General features: G+C 41.6%; 1 long non-coding RNA gene across 1 annotated transcript; it reads right to left on the bottom strand.

Annotated features, from left to right (window-relative positions):
• LOC110394785 lies at window positions 5,798-10,715 on the bottom strand. Its single transcript, XR_002435882.1, has 3 exons — window positions 10,189-10,715; window positions 6,473-6,709; window positions 5,798-6,058 (listed from the first exon to the last, which is right to left on the bottom strand). It is a non-coding gene; the product is annotated as an uncharacterized LOC110394785 (long non-coding RNA).

Here is a 17,708-nt window from a genome sequence, read left to right as displayed (position 1 = left end):
TTCATTTTTGCATTTCAGTATTTTTCCTCTATTTTTCTGTGCCAGTCTTAACAGTGGAAGGAGACAAGAGCACAAAACAGCTTTCCAGTGCACTGTCCCTTCTACAGATGAGTCCCAAAGATCCCCCCAAGTGTAATCCCCAATGCCTGCAATTTTACAAGATCCCCACGGCTCTTCAATTACCTTCGTTGGCCTGTCAAGACTCTAGCATCTCAAATTCAGTTAGCTGGTGTTTGGACCTCTGCCAAGGGCCAGCCTTTGCTCCTAATGACAGCCAGCTGAGGGGACACTGAGAGGAGCTGAATTCAATTTGCAGGCCCTGTAATCTGATTAGGGGAGCAGGGTTTTTATTTTCTCCAAAGTTTGCAGTAGCCAGGATGAATGATGGCCAAAGGATGAGCTGTCAACATCAACAAAGGCTTGGAGACAAAAAGAAAAAAATAAGGGGGTATAAAATTTTTTTTTTAGAAGAAATGAGTCTGTTCTGATTGACAGCACAGTGAGCTGTTGAGTGAATTGTTCAGGTGACAATGCTGTGTTTGCAGAGCATCACTCTGTGTGGGCTGTTAAAGCAGGAATGGATCCAGCTACCAGGCAGATGTCAAACAAACTCCAATGAGAGCCTTTTCTTTTTCTTTTTTTCCTAAGTAGACTCAGTGTCCAGCCTTTTTAATAAGTACTACACTGTTCCATTCCAGTCTAAAGTATGGAATGCTCCATTTGCTACTTCATGATACTCTTACTCAGCTACAGCAAAAGCTTATTATATAGACACATGCTAATTTTTCATTCCCAAACATGAGAGCTTTGCCTCACTACTGAACATGAGCATCACTCTGCCAAAGGCAAAATCTCTTCACATTAAAGCTTGTATGCTTGAGGAAAGCATTTTACTTGCTTTGCTTCACAGTACAGTTATAATAAAGTCTAATAACACTCTCTCCCTGTTACAGCTTTTTTTAAGCTTTGAACATTTCACCTCCCATCATTCCTCACTTAGTTATTCTTTACTTAAATTTTTTGTATCACCAAAACATGAGCGTGGAGGAAGATGGCTGAGCTATGTCATTCTGCAGAATTTGCTCTTCCTCTAGTAAATCCAGCATGGCACATTCAATGTGGATATGTGTTTATTTTGACTTGCTTAAGACAGACCTTTGAGATAACTACTTAATTCCTTGATGAACTTCATCTACTCCAACCTGTACAGAGCAGGCTTGGACACGAATTCAGTACAAAAGGCTTCATAACAAAGAAAAACAATCAGCATCTGTGTATTTGGGATTTCCATTCAGAAAGTTGTGGTCTAGAGTCCCATAACTTATGAGCAAAATGAGTAGATTTGAAGAAAGATGCTGCAGGAAAACTGTGGTTCCAGATCTAACCCTGCAGTGTCACAGCTTCATCTACTTGGATATTTGTGTGACATTTATGTGATACAAAGCCGTAGAAAGACCATGATGACTTTAGCTATTCATGGAAACTCCGGAGAAGGCCATCTCTTTCAGGGACAAAATTTGGAAATTCTCATCCAGATAGGTAAGTCTGCTGACCCTTCAAAAGGCCGTGGTTAGCAAAAGACCCAGTTCATATGACAGATAACACAAACCTTTCCCATTACCTGATCATATCTACCACAGAATGTTTGCCACTTTCTGTGAAGACATCAAGTTGGCAGAGCAATATGCAGCCTGAGCAAAAAACTTTGGGCACCACAGCCTAGAAGAGCATCAGGGTAGGACTCAAGACACTGCTGGCAGAGCCACTTTGCCTGAGAGCATGGAAGAGGAGAGGCTCTAAAACAAGCAACCAGGAGCTGGTCATATACCAAGAGCTACATGCCAGCCACAGGAAAAAGGGAGCCCAGTGTCCTGCAAGTGAGCAGTACTGAAGTCTTGTCAAGGAGCAGGGAAGCAGTTGTGTTACTGACTTTGTGTTATTGACTTTGTGCCTGAAGGCCCGAAAATGAAAGGGTGACTTACAAACACGCTGCAAAAACAAACAAGGGGAAAGCATGAGTAATATGTATGATGGAGAAAGGACTATTGCTACAACCACATAGACAGTTAATACAAAGGGGATAGTAATCCTCATTTTTCCAAAGGCAACAGAGGAAGGCATGCATAAGGTACCTTACTAGTGGGATGCTCATTTTGCTGGCATTTTTGACTACTTTTGCCACCCTGAGGCATTTCTGGGCACACACCTCAGGTAAGATTTCCCTAAACTTAGTAATTTCATTGACAGAGAAGGGGGTGAGGGGATATCTCTCGACTATGTGTAGAGCTCCAGGATCTCCTGTGCTTGGGAAGAGAGCTTAGCATTTAGGAAGTAGCTCGTTGTCATCCTTGATGTGCTTTCTGCTTCTGGTCAAGTTTGAAGTCTCAACTTTGAAGCAAAAATAAATTAGTGTTCACAAATGCTCAGCTGGAACTTATTAGTTTGTCTGCAAAGATCCCTGATGGTCCCTTGCTCTAACCTCTCTCAGCTCCTGCCTTCAACCGGATTATGCTGTCTCCACAGAACATCCCAGGGCTAAAGGGCCAAGCAAAATGTTTTTTGCAATTATTCTTCCTGTAGTCTTTTCTCCTATCTGGGGCCTCTGTGGAGCCAGACAGCAGAGCTGACAGCGGGGAAGCTGCCTTTGCTGCGCTCTCCACTTTCCTTGTTAATGTTCTGGCAGAGAAGAATGAGAGCAGCCTGGCAAAGGTGCAGAGGGTTGAATAAGCAGAGGGGAAGAAGGAGAAGGAAAGATGAAGCTCAGATGAGTGAGGAAAGTACATAGAAAAAGAGATGCAAGGAAGACAGGAGCAGATGTGGATGTAGGGACGGTAAGGGCAGAAGCTAAGAGGAATGGTATTAAACAGGAGGGATAAAGAAAGACCACCCTGGCCTGGTAGAGCCTAGAGTCAGCACTCAAAAATACTGCCTTTCCTCCCCTGCCAGAGGGTGCATCTGCTCATAGATCCCACTGCTGCTGTCAGGAACAGGTGGGGAAATTGGTACAATTGTACACAACCACATTTCACCATTCTCAACATGCTTTAAAAGCTATACTGGAAGGAAATTACAACTCGTATGACATACCTGTAGAAAGAAAAGGCTGCAAAGCCAAGTTTTAATGTTAAAAAAATTAAAAAGGGGTAGAATTAAAGTCACCCATAGTTATGACAAATAATGCAATTCAATCTGAAACAGTCACGTTTTCAGTAAAGTAATATCCTTTGTTTCATATAGCATAATACCATACAACAGTAATATAGGTAATCTCTTTCATAGCTTGGTGAGATCTTTCAGTCTAAGCCTCACAGCAGCTCTTGCAATAGAACTATCGCCTGTGCTTGCTTATTGGTTTTTGGTTTTTTTTTTCTGACAAACTGACCAATAATAGATGCTTTGCCTTTGTATTGGCACCAATCCATTCAAAAACATTTTGAGAAGTCAAATTACAGAATAGTATCAGCCTGTCAGTAATGCCACTAGTTAGATGCCAAGTGCTCCAGATGGATAGAGTCAACCTTTGAAATTTAATGCATCCATGATACTAAAAAGCAAAGCCAACTCCACTGGATAAGGAATGCAGATGAAGAAAAAACACTGAACATCCTGGAAAGTCTACATATGACAAAACTTCAAAAGATACTGCATATGTTTTCATCTTGATTGAAATCATTAATGCAGTTACACCATGGGAACATTTGGCCCATTATTCATAATACCCAGAAGAAGAAGAGTAACACACTTAATTGGAATCCTTGTCAAACGGAAAAATTAATTATCCTCCAAAGATTCTCTGTCAAACTGTCTCTTTCTATTTGCTAGACAGGGGCAACATCAGCAAATAGCTCTGCAAATCCCCACTACCAGCAGATATATTATATTATGTACATGTAAAGAATGCAGAAGGAGCCAAGTGAGGAACTGCATGATGAAGAACACTTGTTGGAATATGCCTACTCCAAAACCAAATTATTCTGGGAGACTATGGTAAAAGCAGCCATGCTTAAACAGTGTGACTGATATCTTGATATAAGAGGAAAGTTTCTGAGAGGCAGAAAGGGTCACCATAGAATCACAGAATCATAGAATGCCTTAGGTTGGTGAGGACCTTAAAGATTACCTGGTTACAACCCCCTTGCCAGGGGCAGGGTTGCCAACCACTGTATCGGGATGCCCAGAATTCCATCCAACCTGGCCTTGAATGCTTCCAGAGATGGGGCATCTATAGCTTCTCCAGGCAGCCTGTTCCAGTGCCTCATACCACCCTCTGAGTAAAAAATTTCTGCCTAACATCTAACCTAAATCTCTCCTCTTTTAGTTTAAAACCACTTCTCCTTGTCCTCTCACTAGCAGACTGTGTAAAAAGTCGGTCCCCCTCTTGCTTGTAAGCTCCCTTCAAGTACTGGAAGGCCACAAGGAGGTCTCCCTAGAGACTTCTCCAAGTTAAACAAGCCTAACTCCCTCAACCTCACAGGAGAGGTGCTCCAGCCTGCCCGCATCCAACCAAAAACATTCATCCAATTTCTGAGTCTTCCTCATCAAAGACCTATAGTTTCCAGTCATCCTGGTATTTGTTTTCTGCCACGCAACAGCTTGAGACAGAGAGAGCAAAGTCCCAAGTGCCTGTTAAAGGCCCCAGTCTACCAAGCCTAGAGCATAGCTAGAGTGAAGAGAGACCCCTGGCTTTTTTCACTTGCGCCACATTATCACAGAAAGGTGGATTAGAAGTTATCTCAGCTCTGCTTTCTTTCAGAGCTCCTTGGCAACACAGCCACCAAGATATAAATATGCACACACAAAAATTTGCAGCAGGCATGTGTGCACGCACACACACAAACCAACAGGCAAAAGCATTTCAAGGCAGATATGGCCAGGAAGGCAAAGGACTTGTGGAAATTTCGGGAAGAGGAGGAAAACAAAGGACGCATTTCTTTTCCTGAAATTTAGCTTTCTAAAGGTTAAAAAATTTTGGAAAATGAATAGTTATTCTGCTTAAATCAATGAACCGCACAAAAATTACAAGTGGCCAGACACAGTTGCAGGCCCACATTGCCTAAAATGTATTTTAAATGAAGAAAACCTAGTTCTGATTGATGGAAGGACAAGCAAAAACCAAGTACTCAAGAGTACACTGATTAAACAGAAGCATGAGAGCTCCCCATCCACTAAAATACCAGGCAAGTAGCGTTTCATAGTTCAGTCATCACTTTTCAACTCCTTAGGCACGGTGCTTGCACCGAAGTCAGGGCCAAGGGAAATCATACATTGCTATGGCCATTGGTGCTCAGCTATAGTAATACCACCATAGAAAGATACGCACCAGACACTCATGTCACATGCCATAAGTATCCCACACAAGAAAGAGTTCCAACACATTGCTGTCCCTCATTACACTAACACCTGAAAGTGGCAAGTGACCCCACCACACCGACACCCTGTGCACAGTAGGTAACACCTCTCATCTCAGTGTGTATCTCCCAAAAGCCTTCCTGAGCAAAGGCCACAGTAAATGCTGGTCACCACACATTTCTTACAGCCTTGCTTCATTCCTTGCCAGATCTGAGGAAGAAGGTCCCCTCCCTTCCTCTTTGGGTGGGTATTTTTCTCACAGGTGATGTGCAATGATGCAACCAGACATCTGGAGCAGATGCTCTTTCTCCTGCATCAGGTGGGACAGGGATTTGATACTGTATTTCAATATCTTCTGGCTCACAGTTCGTGTCCCCCGCCAGAGGAGAATCTCAGGCTGCTCCCTGATCAAGAATCACATCAAGAAAGCAGTGCTGGGAAGCTCTTTGTGCTCGTGCAAACTCTTCCCTCACTGTGAGCAGGAAGGGATTGTTATCAGCTGCTCCTGTATCTCTTACTTTATGTGTGCAAGCTGTTTACAGATTGAATATTGTGCAATAAGATTAGGAAATATTTATTCTAAGATGTCTATCTTAACTGTTCTTTAACTAAGAGCGCAGTGAATAGTTATCCAGATTCTGGAAACTCTTCTGTGGCTCAGCTTTATTGTCATGAGCAGTGTTCCTGAAGTCGGCACAGCTCCTGTGGTCTTTGAGGAAAGCACAAACATGAGAATTTGCAGTGGCAACTTTTAACCTTGCAAATGGAATACATTCATTAGGAAACCCAGGATCCAGGAGGGCAAACAAAGGGAAAACCTTACTGATTCTGGTTTACTGGCAGGATTCTTTAGAGAGCAAAGAATCAAATGGAACCAATTTTATTGTGAGTCCCAACAAACTCTAGTTCCATCAGTTGGATTATGTACAAATCCTCTGATTTCTCTGCTTTATGATTTTATTTCTTCTACAGCTTTAAAAAATATTCAGCATTTACATTAATTTCAAGTTTTGAACCCAGAATTTGAATTTAAGTGTCAATACTGATGGTGAATTTAATAGGACTGAGGGCAGTTATTTGGGAAAAAAATCATTACAGTTTTTTCTTTGGCTCATTCCCTTACCTTGCCCATGCAGCCATGCCAGGGTCATATATTTCCACTCCTGGATGTTTTTTAGGCAGTCTCTCAGACCATCATCCATCTCTTCTGAGATACTTCATGAATTGCCATACCCAAATATTATTTCCGCCCTCTAACAGGCCTGTTTGTGGTCCTGCTGGTCTCCAGGGTCTCAGTCACCATCTGGCTATGTGAGCTGCTCTGTAGTCCCTCTTGGTTTGTCTCGTAGGAGCTGATATCCTGCAGAATTGATACCTCACCATGAAAGATCAGACTCTTTTCTGAACACAAGTTCTCATTAGTGAATTACTGTATCATAGTCCTGGTATGTTTGATCTCCTCAATTAGTTAAAATAATGAATTTGCTGCCGGGAAAGTTTATAAAAGTAGTTAATTTAAAATAAATATTCACAATGTAGTTACTAAGTGCACTCAAATCTTGCACATGTTCACCCCAGCAAACAGAGTTTTGCAGGGAGGTGGCTGCAGGCTCTGCCCTATCACTGCCTCTGTTTTTTTGTGGTGTGAAAGGAGAGCTCTGAGCCCCAGAAAATCTCCACTTCTTATTCAAGGATGCTCCGTTTCAGGCCCAGTTTCCTTTTGGTATCAATCAATACCTAAGTCTGAAAAGAAATATTAATAGTTCATTGCCTGGTACAGCTGCTGGTTGGATGTTGTTTCTATATGCTACCCGTTAATTTAAATTCCATCTTCCTTAAAACTCTCAACAAGGCAGAATAATTTGAATAAATTAGGTGCTGTTATTTGGTCTTAAACTAGAATTATTTTAAAAGTAGTGCATATTATTTCTGCATTCTGTGCACAGACCTTGCAGGTAAGCAATTTTTAATGGCATGCTTTCACTGTAAGTCTGGCTTAAGTGACAATGAATTCTTTCAGGAAAAGCTCTTTGTTCAGTTAAACAATTCCTTTTCTAAAAGTTCTGAAATTACTTGGTATTTTGGAAGATGTTAATTCCACAGCATTTTTGATACACTCACTCTTCTTCAGGTTTTTGCTGTTTTTTTTTCTTTTTTTTAACTAGAAAAGCAGGTAATTATATGCATTACTAACCTAAAGTTTTAAGAAAGAGACTAACATCTCCTGTTTAAACAGCTTCTTTGAACAGCTGAAGCAAGAAATAGGGGAAAGTACTTTTTGTTCATCTTTGTTCTTGTCTGATAGGCAAGTGTCAGAAAACAGTTTGAAGGTAAGAGAAAGCAGAATTTTCCACTGTCTAAATTGTCTTAATTTTCCTGTAAGGGCAAAAAGAAAAATGCTCATTTCTCAAATATCCTAACTGGGGAATTTTCCTAATGAAAATTCCTGTTTTTCCACTAAGTTCTACTGGGTCTAGTCCAGGGTGGGGTCCCAATCACATGTTATTATGATTTTAAATACTGAATGCCTCCACTAATGTCCCAGAAGGTAGTTTTCTATATGTGACAAGACTTCCCTAATCACTGAAGAAAGTTTGGACATTTTCACACTTTGCAAACCTGGATATACTTACAGGTATGATCTAAACAAATGGAATTCATGTTTTTCTAAGGAATTTTTTAAAACATCTTATAAATATCACAGTGGAACATAGAGCATCGAAGTCTTCACCCTATGAAGCACTCAGAAGAAGAGGATGTCCCCAGTATCGTGGTGAGACATCTGGGTGCTTCACAAGGCCCCTGCTCATGTGCTGGCACACAAGAGCAAGTCTTACATCACAGCACTTACATCCTGTGTCCAAACTCTAGAAAGATAAGTGTGGAATCAGAAGCAATCTAAAACCTATCCCCATAATGCCATGGATTTTAAGAGTATCCCTTAGTCTGTGGATTTACTTGATTTTTATTGAAATTTTAATGTTAAACACATTAGGAAACCTACTTGCCATCTCCTAAGCTCTCCTCCCAGTCTTAGAGGAAAGGTCAAGGTTCTTATCCCTTGTAATCCATCAAGAGAAATTTTTAAACATTCAGAAACAATGTTTTGGTCATTTTTTGTGCCACTTTAGGCTCTACTGCTACTTACGGTTTTCCAGGCAGGGAGAGAAAATCAACCCATTAGTTCAAGTACTGGCAATCCAGGCCAGGAAAGCTGTATACTCCTATATACATATATATATATACATAAATAAGAGAGATGGAGGGAGACAATTTCTCAGCAGCTCTGGGAAAAAAGCTCTTTCGTGATGAAATATTTTACTTAAGAAAAGCTCCTAAATCAATTGCGGCCAGGAAAGGGAGGGAGGAGGGAGGACAAGGGGAATGATTTTGCTCTGTTCAGCATTTTCCTGTTGCTCCCTCCCACTCCATGAGCAGGTTGCAGGCTGCACCTTGGCCACAAACAAGGATCAGTCCCATGGTGGGGCAGAAGGTGATAGCCTGGGCCACTGAGGCTGAAGGAAGCAGCACCGGCTTCTTCCCTCCACCTTCCCTCCCAGTACGACGAGAGCAGAGCTGCCCTATCAGTTTAACATACCAGGGACTTAGAGGGGCTTACAGGGCAGCTCTGTGCTGGGGATAAAGGATGGGAGTTTGGCAGGAATAAACATGTCACTTGGGGAGCCTGCTCAGTGAGGCCTGATTTCCCTCTCGCGTCGACGCGCCGCTGGCGCAGCTCCCCAGATGCTGTGCACTAATCCTGATTTATGCTGAGTTTTGTCGGGAGCAGCCCCTGTGGAGCCCCACAGTCATGGGGACAGTGCTCATCGAGAGGAAGGTCGCAGCCTCCTCACACTGGTGGGAGCAAAACTCATGGCTGTCGCTGTTTCCTAGCCTCTTGTGTCAGAGCAAGCTTCTCCCTACATTTGCAAAGCATCACTGAACACTACTGGGGCTCAATAACTGCTGTTGGGAGCTAGAGGAAAGAGGATTAATCACAAGGCCTAGGAGCACTCACTGCAGCGTTGAGCTCAGCTCCTCTCTCACATGTACTGAGGTTAGGCCACAAAAAAAAATCCGCCATTTTAAAGCATCCCTACTAAAACCAGCAGCCATTTTGAAGTATCCCTACCATGAACAGCCATGAGCATTTTGAAGCAGCCCTGGCTTCAAACACGTACAGGACATGCTCTCTGATAGTGAGGCAGCACTGAGACATATGCCATTTTGTAGAGCAAACCAGGTGCTCACACACCTTCCTGACACGATACTGGGTGAAAGAGGCAGTTCATTTATGGCAGCCTTGAGGTTGTTGTAGAATAGAGAATAGAATGTTGATGTGTTCCTTAGGAATACATTTGATTTCAAATCTTCCCTTTAGAAAGGAAAGGTTGTCACCAGTGTTTCCTTGCTGTTGCTCTCACAGTCCTTTATTTTCTGGTCTTTCTCTGTTAGGAAGAGGGGAGGGAAAAGTTCCCTGCACGGGGCCCCCACGGGCTTCCCAAGGTCAACTCCTCAGCAGCACTCAGCCCTTTGCAGATCTGCCGCCAGACCTGGGGTATCTGGGGCAAACACAATGTTTCATCCCACTACCCCCATCAAGCAGCACACCAAGCAGTGTCTCCACCACATCTCAGTGAGAAGCCCACAGATTGCAAAGCCCCCATGGAGGTTTTTTTGGAAGGAAGTCATCTCTCCCTCCTACCCTTTCCTCATCTTTTCCCCCTGCTTGGTCATGTCAGCATGATCTTGGCGCTTGCCGAGAAACTGCAAGGTCCCATCAGCAACACAGCCCAGGGCACTGCAGCTAAATTCCCCCCAATCTTCCCCAGACATTACCTAATTGATAAGGTGGCTGCTCCCTGCCCAGAGTGTGCGACACAGCCGGGCTCTGTTCCCCCTCGCTATGACATCATGCCGGCCCTTGCTGCCCATGCATCAAGCTGCCTGCAGGTTTCCTCTTCCACCCCAGATAAACACAGCGGAGGCAAACTCCCTCAGCAATGATGGAGAAAAATAATAGCACATCTTTTGCAGGCAAAAATTCGGCGTCACTTGGTTTGCAGGGCTGCAGGTTTCAAACTGGGGCTTGCAGTGTGCTACACCAAATGCTGAAATGTAGGACAAGTCTACACAGAGAAAAAATGTGTGGAAGTAAGCTTAGCATCAAAAAAGCCAGATTCTTACTTTCTTTATAGTTCCTTTTGGTTTATTACCTCCCAACACTGTCCCCCTTGATGCAGAGTTTACAATATAGAGTGTAGCCTCCCCTGTGAGCTGAAGTCAAAGTTATCCCTCTCTACCTACTCCATAGATTTGTCAGAAAAAAAGATAACCGTGAATTCCTTATTATCACTACAGACCGCAGTGGGGCTCAACAAAGGTTTCACACTAAAGTAATTACTGAAACATACGGTTATATAAGCTGAACAAATTTCTGTCTAAAATCCTGTGTAACTTAGTAAAGAGAGACAGAAAAGAAATGGATTTCAATATCTGAAATCTTTTCTAAATGATACGTTTTTCTGAAAGATTTTTTTAAAAAGTTCCATCCAATATACCATTTGCTTCAAAATCAAACACATTTTTTAAATCATAAAAGAATTACCTAAACAAATGATACAATATAACCTGAAGATATGTATCTTTGAATGTATGTACAGGCACACACACACACACACACGTAAGTATGTAAAGAGAGAAAATGAGAAAGTGAGGGAGAACCCGCAAAGAAAATTATCTCCTTTTTATTTAGGTCAGAGCTAACCCTGAACAATTTTTCCTTCTTACTTCAGACACTAAACCAAAAAAAAAAAGTCAGCTATTGACTCACACACAATATCCTTTACTTCCTCCCTTGCTGAAGTAACCCACAACGACGGATGTTCAAGATCTGAGGTCTAAAGCTGCATTTATGAAGCTGAGGAAATAGCTTACTTTGGATCAAAAAAAAAAAAAAACCCTTAAAAAAAAAAGAATAATAAACAGAGGTCTTCTGTTAATGCCAATCGTGTAATTAATGCCTACTGACATGCTATGAAGTACTGTGTGCTGTTTAATCAATTGATTGTTCAGTCATTGTAACTTTCTTCATCCTACAAAATTTCTTTGAATGCAAAGAATGAAGCAGTTTTGGACCTAGAACTCCACATTTTCATTGCCACCATATTTCTCTTGCTACATTACAAGAGTGAGAAATGGAGTGAGCTCAGGCAGGCTTGGGCTGCTGTAGGCAATATGCAAGTGAGCAACAATGTTTTATAAATTAATTTATCTCTTTTTTTTAGCAAGAGGGAAATGTTTCAGCTGTTGATACAATTTGGGTTTTCCCAAAGAAAATATTGGAATATTCCAAGAAATATTCCACGAAATTCCGTGCCCGCTCAGCTGCAGAGCCCTCTAACAGGGAAGAGCCCTACGTCTGCCTGCATTTTAACTCACTCGGCATTTTCTTTTCCCACTGCAGGAACACAGGAAAGATGAGATACAAACAAGATTTTATTTTCCTATCTCCCTCACTTGAGGAGAACATAGCCATAATTCCACTGAGAATAAACAACCCCACAGCTAATCTTCCCACTCACGAGGACGGTTTGTTGAAATTAGTGAAAGGATGCAGACGTTGCACAGACTGCTTGATAAGAGTTATAAGCTCTGGTTTGTTATTATTAAAGAGAGGGAGCATAACTTTGCTGTCTCCAATGATTTTAAAGCACAACATTCTCCCTGACAGCTATCTCCCTACCTACTCTATTTACATTAAATAGATGGGTGAGTAAGCGTGGGGATGTCCATATGGAAGAAAAATAAATGGCTTCCAGTGGGTGGGTATTTTGTCTATTGTATGCATTTTTTGAGGATGTGGCAATGTAAACCACAAAAAATAAAGAATGACAGCAACTCAGAAAGTATCACCAGAACTCAGAAAAAAAAGCAATTAACAGTAGAGCCTCAAGCCTGAGGGTATGGATATGGGCAGCTTAATTTCCTTGAAAGATCAACACATCCACAAATAAAGAAATCAGTTGTAAATGTGCATCTAGTATTACCTGAGCTTGTATGTTGAGCTGTATGTAATTAATGGTATAAGCAGTTTCATCTTGATTCTTAGGTGTCTCTGATGCCAAAACCAGATCTCTTAACTTAAATTCTGGATTAAAGGTAATACTGTTGGTGCAATATCACCAGTATTGCTTTAGGAGTAAGAAAGCAACCTTCATTTGGGCATGCATCTCATTGCACCCAGTGCCTGTGGCACTATCAATGCTGATAGTGGGGGTTCAGTATGAGAGTACTGGGGCGATCCATTCACTGCAGTTGTCTGCAAGGTGAGATCCAGGGCACATATTTAGCCTGAGGTTGCTTTGAGGCAGACCAAAAGACAGTCTCTATATTTCATATCAACCCAAGCGTCACAGGATCCTTGTCTGAGGCTCCTCAGAGGTTGTGGCAACCGAGATAAGGGGTTGTCGTCGTCCCTGTTGGCTAGAATAGACATAAGTGGAAAAATCCTTTGGCTAATGCTGTCCTGGCACTTGCTAAATGAGCAGAAAAGGTGGAAAGATGGAGAGTGGTGACAATCAGTGAGTCTCAGCAGGAGATGAAAGTAGGATTTTCCATATCTGATCCCACAGATTCTTGATAGCTTTTTTCCTATCCTGTTGGCTTGTCAATAATTTTTCTATGTGTATTTATGCCCCAAAGAGGGAACTCCACTACCACTGTTTGCTCTTTGACTAACAGTACTTAAAATGGAACATTTTGTTGTTGCTAAAATTGCCATTGAATTAAGCACCAATTCATTAATACATCTTCATTAGCTAAAGCTACATTTTTTGAGATGACTGAGGGCATAGCTGTTTCCAGTTTGTTTTTAGACAAGATTCAGAGTGAAAATCAAGCAGAAACTTCTCTGCCTTCAAATTCTGAAGTTTAGAGTTAATGGAGAGTGAGAAAATCTGTAACAGCTGTTATTCTTTAAGATGCATGAAACTGATGAAAAAGACTTATCATTTGTTCAGCAGGTCAGCTGCAGGAATGTTGCAGAGCAGCCATTGTGACCACACACGTCTGTGTGGTTTTGTTTGTGGGGCAGCATGGTACGTCAGGCTGTGCCTTATTGTGCACCTTGATGCAAGACAAACCAGTAACACAATAGTTGTTACTGTGTCAAACAGCAAACTGTTATTTGCTTATTGTTATTCTGTTGTTTTTTTTAAAAAGGTAAACATGAAAACAATGCAGTCTGAATTACATGGGTTTTAGCTTTATATAAAAAAAAATGACAGCTAACAGTTAGTAATGCTGCACTTTCTGAAAAAGGGATGCAAGCTATCCAGCAATCAAGTGTATGAAACTCGCCACATTTCCTGGGATTTCAATGCACTAGCTTCTTTTTCTCATTATTTCTTTAATATATTCTAGAGGATTTATTTCACATGGGCAGGACAGTTTGGGACATGTCCAGTTCACCAGACAGCTTGGCTATAGCCTTCTGTGTATACTGGGACCACAGAAATATATGCAGATGTGTGCATGTGTATAGACGTATATTTTTGTTTTCATGTGCATATATACTTAATATGTGCGTATACACTAACTCATGTGCATCATACATTTTATTTTGCAGTATTAAAGCATTATATTCACAATAATAAGAGGGAAGAATATGACATGCTGTTTTCTTTCTGAGCAAAATACGATACAAGTGCTGATTTTTTAAACTTTTAAGCTGTATTTGTTACTTGCAAGTGTTGTCATCCCATAGAAGCGCATGACTGGTGATATACCCTCAGCAGAGCTTATTTGCAGGTCTAACCTGTCACTTGAGTGTGCCATGCAGTCATGTGTTTATAATCAGAGTTCACGGAGCTGGCAAGAAAATAACTATCTTTCCAGCTGTTCTGTCCCTTCACCAGCATCACATTTGGAGAGCAAACTGTAAAAGCTAAGTGGTTGATGAAGCTTCCATGGCTAGCAAATTTCCAACTTCAAAAGCTTTTCTGCTTCTGAAGTTAATGGTTGTGAACCCTCTGGGTTCACTTTTCATGCTTTTACTATATGCCATTCCATTAATAACTTTTGGTGTTTGTGGCTATCATATAAGAACTCAAAAACATATGAACATTCTTCATGGTTAAGAATTGCAGTTCAGAAATGTGTTCACAGGAGAAGACCAAACAAGGGTTTCACAGCAAAGGTTTTATGTTATAAAAACACTCAGAATTAGAAGATCCACTAGACTTTCTTTTTTCGAGAACTGTTGGAGACTTCTGGATGTGTCTGAATGCTTAATATGAGACAAATACATCCAGACCCTGTTGTAATCAATTTCTGTCAGATTCTAATAGTCACTTTGGTGTTTAAGTTCTCGGGTTAACCTTGTGGGAATCAATGGACCCTTGCAAGAAGATCTGCTCTCCACTCAATGGGACATGAACATCCACACTGAGGATGAGGCAACAGCCACCAACATCATCTCTCCTTTCAGCACACTCAAAGAAGACTGTGTGGCTAAAGAAGAAGGTGGGCAGGGAAGAATTCAGAGACCAGAGGGGATGACGTTGAAAGATTATCCTGTCCAGAAGAGATTTTCATGGTAATGCACAATACAGCCCTCTGTTTATACTTTAGAACTCATTTACCTTGGTATCAAGTTTATAACAAACTATCAGCAATATTTTTAAACAATAAATATAACCCTACAGAAAAAAGCAATACTTTTTTTTGGATTTTTAAGTTATCAGGGTAATCCTAAACAAGTATTCCACTTTAGAGGTACAGAGTACAAAGCATGACCTTATCACAGAATCACAGAAACACTGAGGTTGGCAGGACCCTCTTGACACAAGCTAATCTGCCCCCGCAGCTCTAGCAGGGTCATATAAAGCAGGTTGCCAGGACTGTGTTCACTTGGCTTTTGAAGACCTCCAAAGATAGAGACTCCACAACCTCACCCGGCAACTTGTGCCAGTGCTTGTTCACCCTCATAATAAAAAAGGTGTTTCCTGATATTCAGATGGAATTTTGTTGTTTTAATCCGTGTCTGACACTTCTTGTCCTGACACTGGGCACCACTGAAAAGAACCTGGCTCTGTCTTCTTCATTCCATCCTGTGAGATATTTGTAGGCATTAATGAGATCCTCCTGAGCTTTTCCTTCCCAGGCTGAACAGTCCCAGTTCTCTGCCTTTCCTTATAGGAGAGATGCTCCAGTTCCTTCATCATTTCTGTGGCCCTTTGCTGAACTCTTTCCAGTATGTTCATATTTCTCTTGTACTAGGGCGCCCAGAACTGGACCCAGATCTCCAGATGCAGCCTCACCAGTATGGAATTCAGGGGAAGGATCGCCTCTCTCCACTTGTTGGCCACACATCCTAACAGAGCCCTGGATACTGTTGGCCATGAAGATGCCTTGCTGGTTCATCATCAGCTTGTTGTTCACCTTATGATCCTTTGCAGAGTTAGAGCAACTTTCCAGACAGTTAACCCCTGCACATTCAGGGACATAACCTTTCTCAATTATAGACGGATTAGATCAGAAAGAGGATGCCGCATCCCGTGTGGCAGGAGGCACTGTAGCAGCTTGCTTCATTGAGTACAATGCAGTGCTGAGAATAACGATGAGAGGCATTAGATAAAGGGGTCACCTTGCCACGCTGAACATAGCATGCAAGATCCTGCCCATTTACACCAGAAGTTAATCAGAAGTAAATTCATCCTGGAAATGGACCACACTCTTCCTTTCACGATTGATTGGTCTTTGACACAGAGCAGCAAAAGGACAAAGGCAAATGAGATGATGTGAAAGGGGCTGTTGAACAACACTGAAAGCACCTTTTAGACAGAGTGGGTATGCCCAGTTTGGGTCAAAAAGTTCAGACAAAAGAAGTGGTAGCAGAGTGGGATGCATCCATGGACCAAAAACTGAAGGCATTTCCTTGTGCGCCTAGATAGCTACTGATAGCTATCCCTATACAGGACTACTACTTCAACAAATAATAATTTCCACCCTGATACCAGTAGCATCCTGCAATTACATTCATCAGTTTGCACAGATTTAGGTATTTGAAAACTCACACTATGCAACCCCGTAAAAGTTAATGTAGCCTTAACATCTGGGGTGACCTGTGGGCTAAGATAAGGGCTGGCACTGCAGGCACAAAGTAGGAAAGGCTTTGAGGCCTTGTCTCTGTCCTGAAGTTTTACCAACAAATCAAGGCAGACAACAGTTGAGCATTTGAGCTGGCATCTCATAAATGTTTGCTTCCCTTTCTGTGATAAACAAATAACCTTCTCTCCCCTTGCTTTCTCTTCTCTCTTACCTTCATAACATGTTCAAAACATCCAGGTGAGCATGATGACATCCCACTGATCCAGCACAGATTTGAGCATGAGAACTGCCTCAGTATTTCTTCAAGAACATCTGCTAAAAATGTTTACAAAGCTTAGTTTCTTTATTGCTTTTCTCCTCTTTCACATCACCCTATATTTACACAAAGACTTTCAGCAGTTAGTATATAAAATCTACATATTTACAACTGTAAACTACTTTTGGGACAAATTGCAGAACAAATTATTTCTGGTTTGTTGTTCTCTCTTTATGTGCAATTACCCAAAAAATTCTTGCCTCAGATATGTAGTCTCATCTCTTTACTTATACTCTGCATACATAAAAATATTAGTAAAAATAATTTAGACTAAAGATAAAACATAGTGAGAAGGAGAACAAGGCTGTCAACCCCTAGTTCTCAGTGATTTTCAAACTTGGATGCAGTTGGACAGAATGGGCAGAAGTAGGTCAAAGCAACTGCCCTTGCTTAGGAGCCCATCCGTCATGCTCCAGGGCACCTGGGACATCAGCACAAGGCTGCTAGACACAATATAAATGTATGGGAGACTCAGGCTGAGTGCTCAGCAGCTGAAACTGGGGTGTGGTACACCGCAGGCATGGCATGTCAAAAAGCATGTAGACATCTATGGCTGAGCACCTCAATCAAACTTGTCATCTCACAACTGTATAAAGCCAGGCAACATGTACAAGGAAATTTTTGCTGTAAGTCTACCAAGTGGTTTTCAATAAAGCACTGTTTGGTATCTATCCTGTTACTTGAGCACATTTGACTGATTTAAGTGCAAATCAACAAATTATAGGTTGATGTAGGCAGAGATTATTTTCCAGTAGTTTTTGCAGTTGCTTTCCACACTGTATGAAAGTTATATGGTGAATGAGACTGGCAGCAAATGAATGCCTCTCCTAAACTACTCCACATGTAGGTGAGTGCCAGTTCCTGGAAAATCTAGGTGCCTTACAAGTAGCGAAACATAATCAAGAGGCAGAACTAGAGAAAACTTTTCCCA

Source organism: Numida meleagris, chromosome 2 (assembly GCF_002078875.1).
Source record: "Numida meleagris isolate 19003 breed g44 Domestic line chromosome 2, NumMel1.0, whole genome shotgun sequence".
Classification (NCBI taxonomy): Eukaryota; Metazoa; Chordata; class Aves; order Galliformes; family Numididae; genus Numida; species Numida meleagris.
Note: the sequence above shows the minus strand (reverse complement) of the source record. Positions and strands in the feature narration are given on the sequence as shown.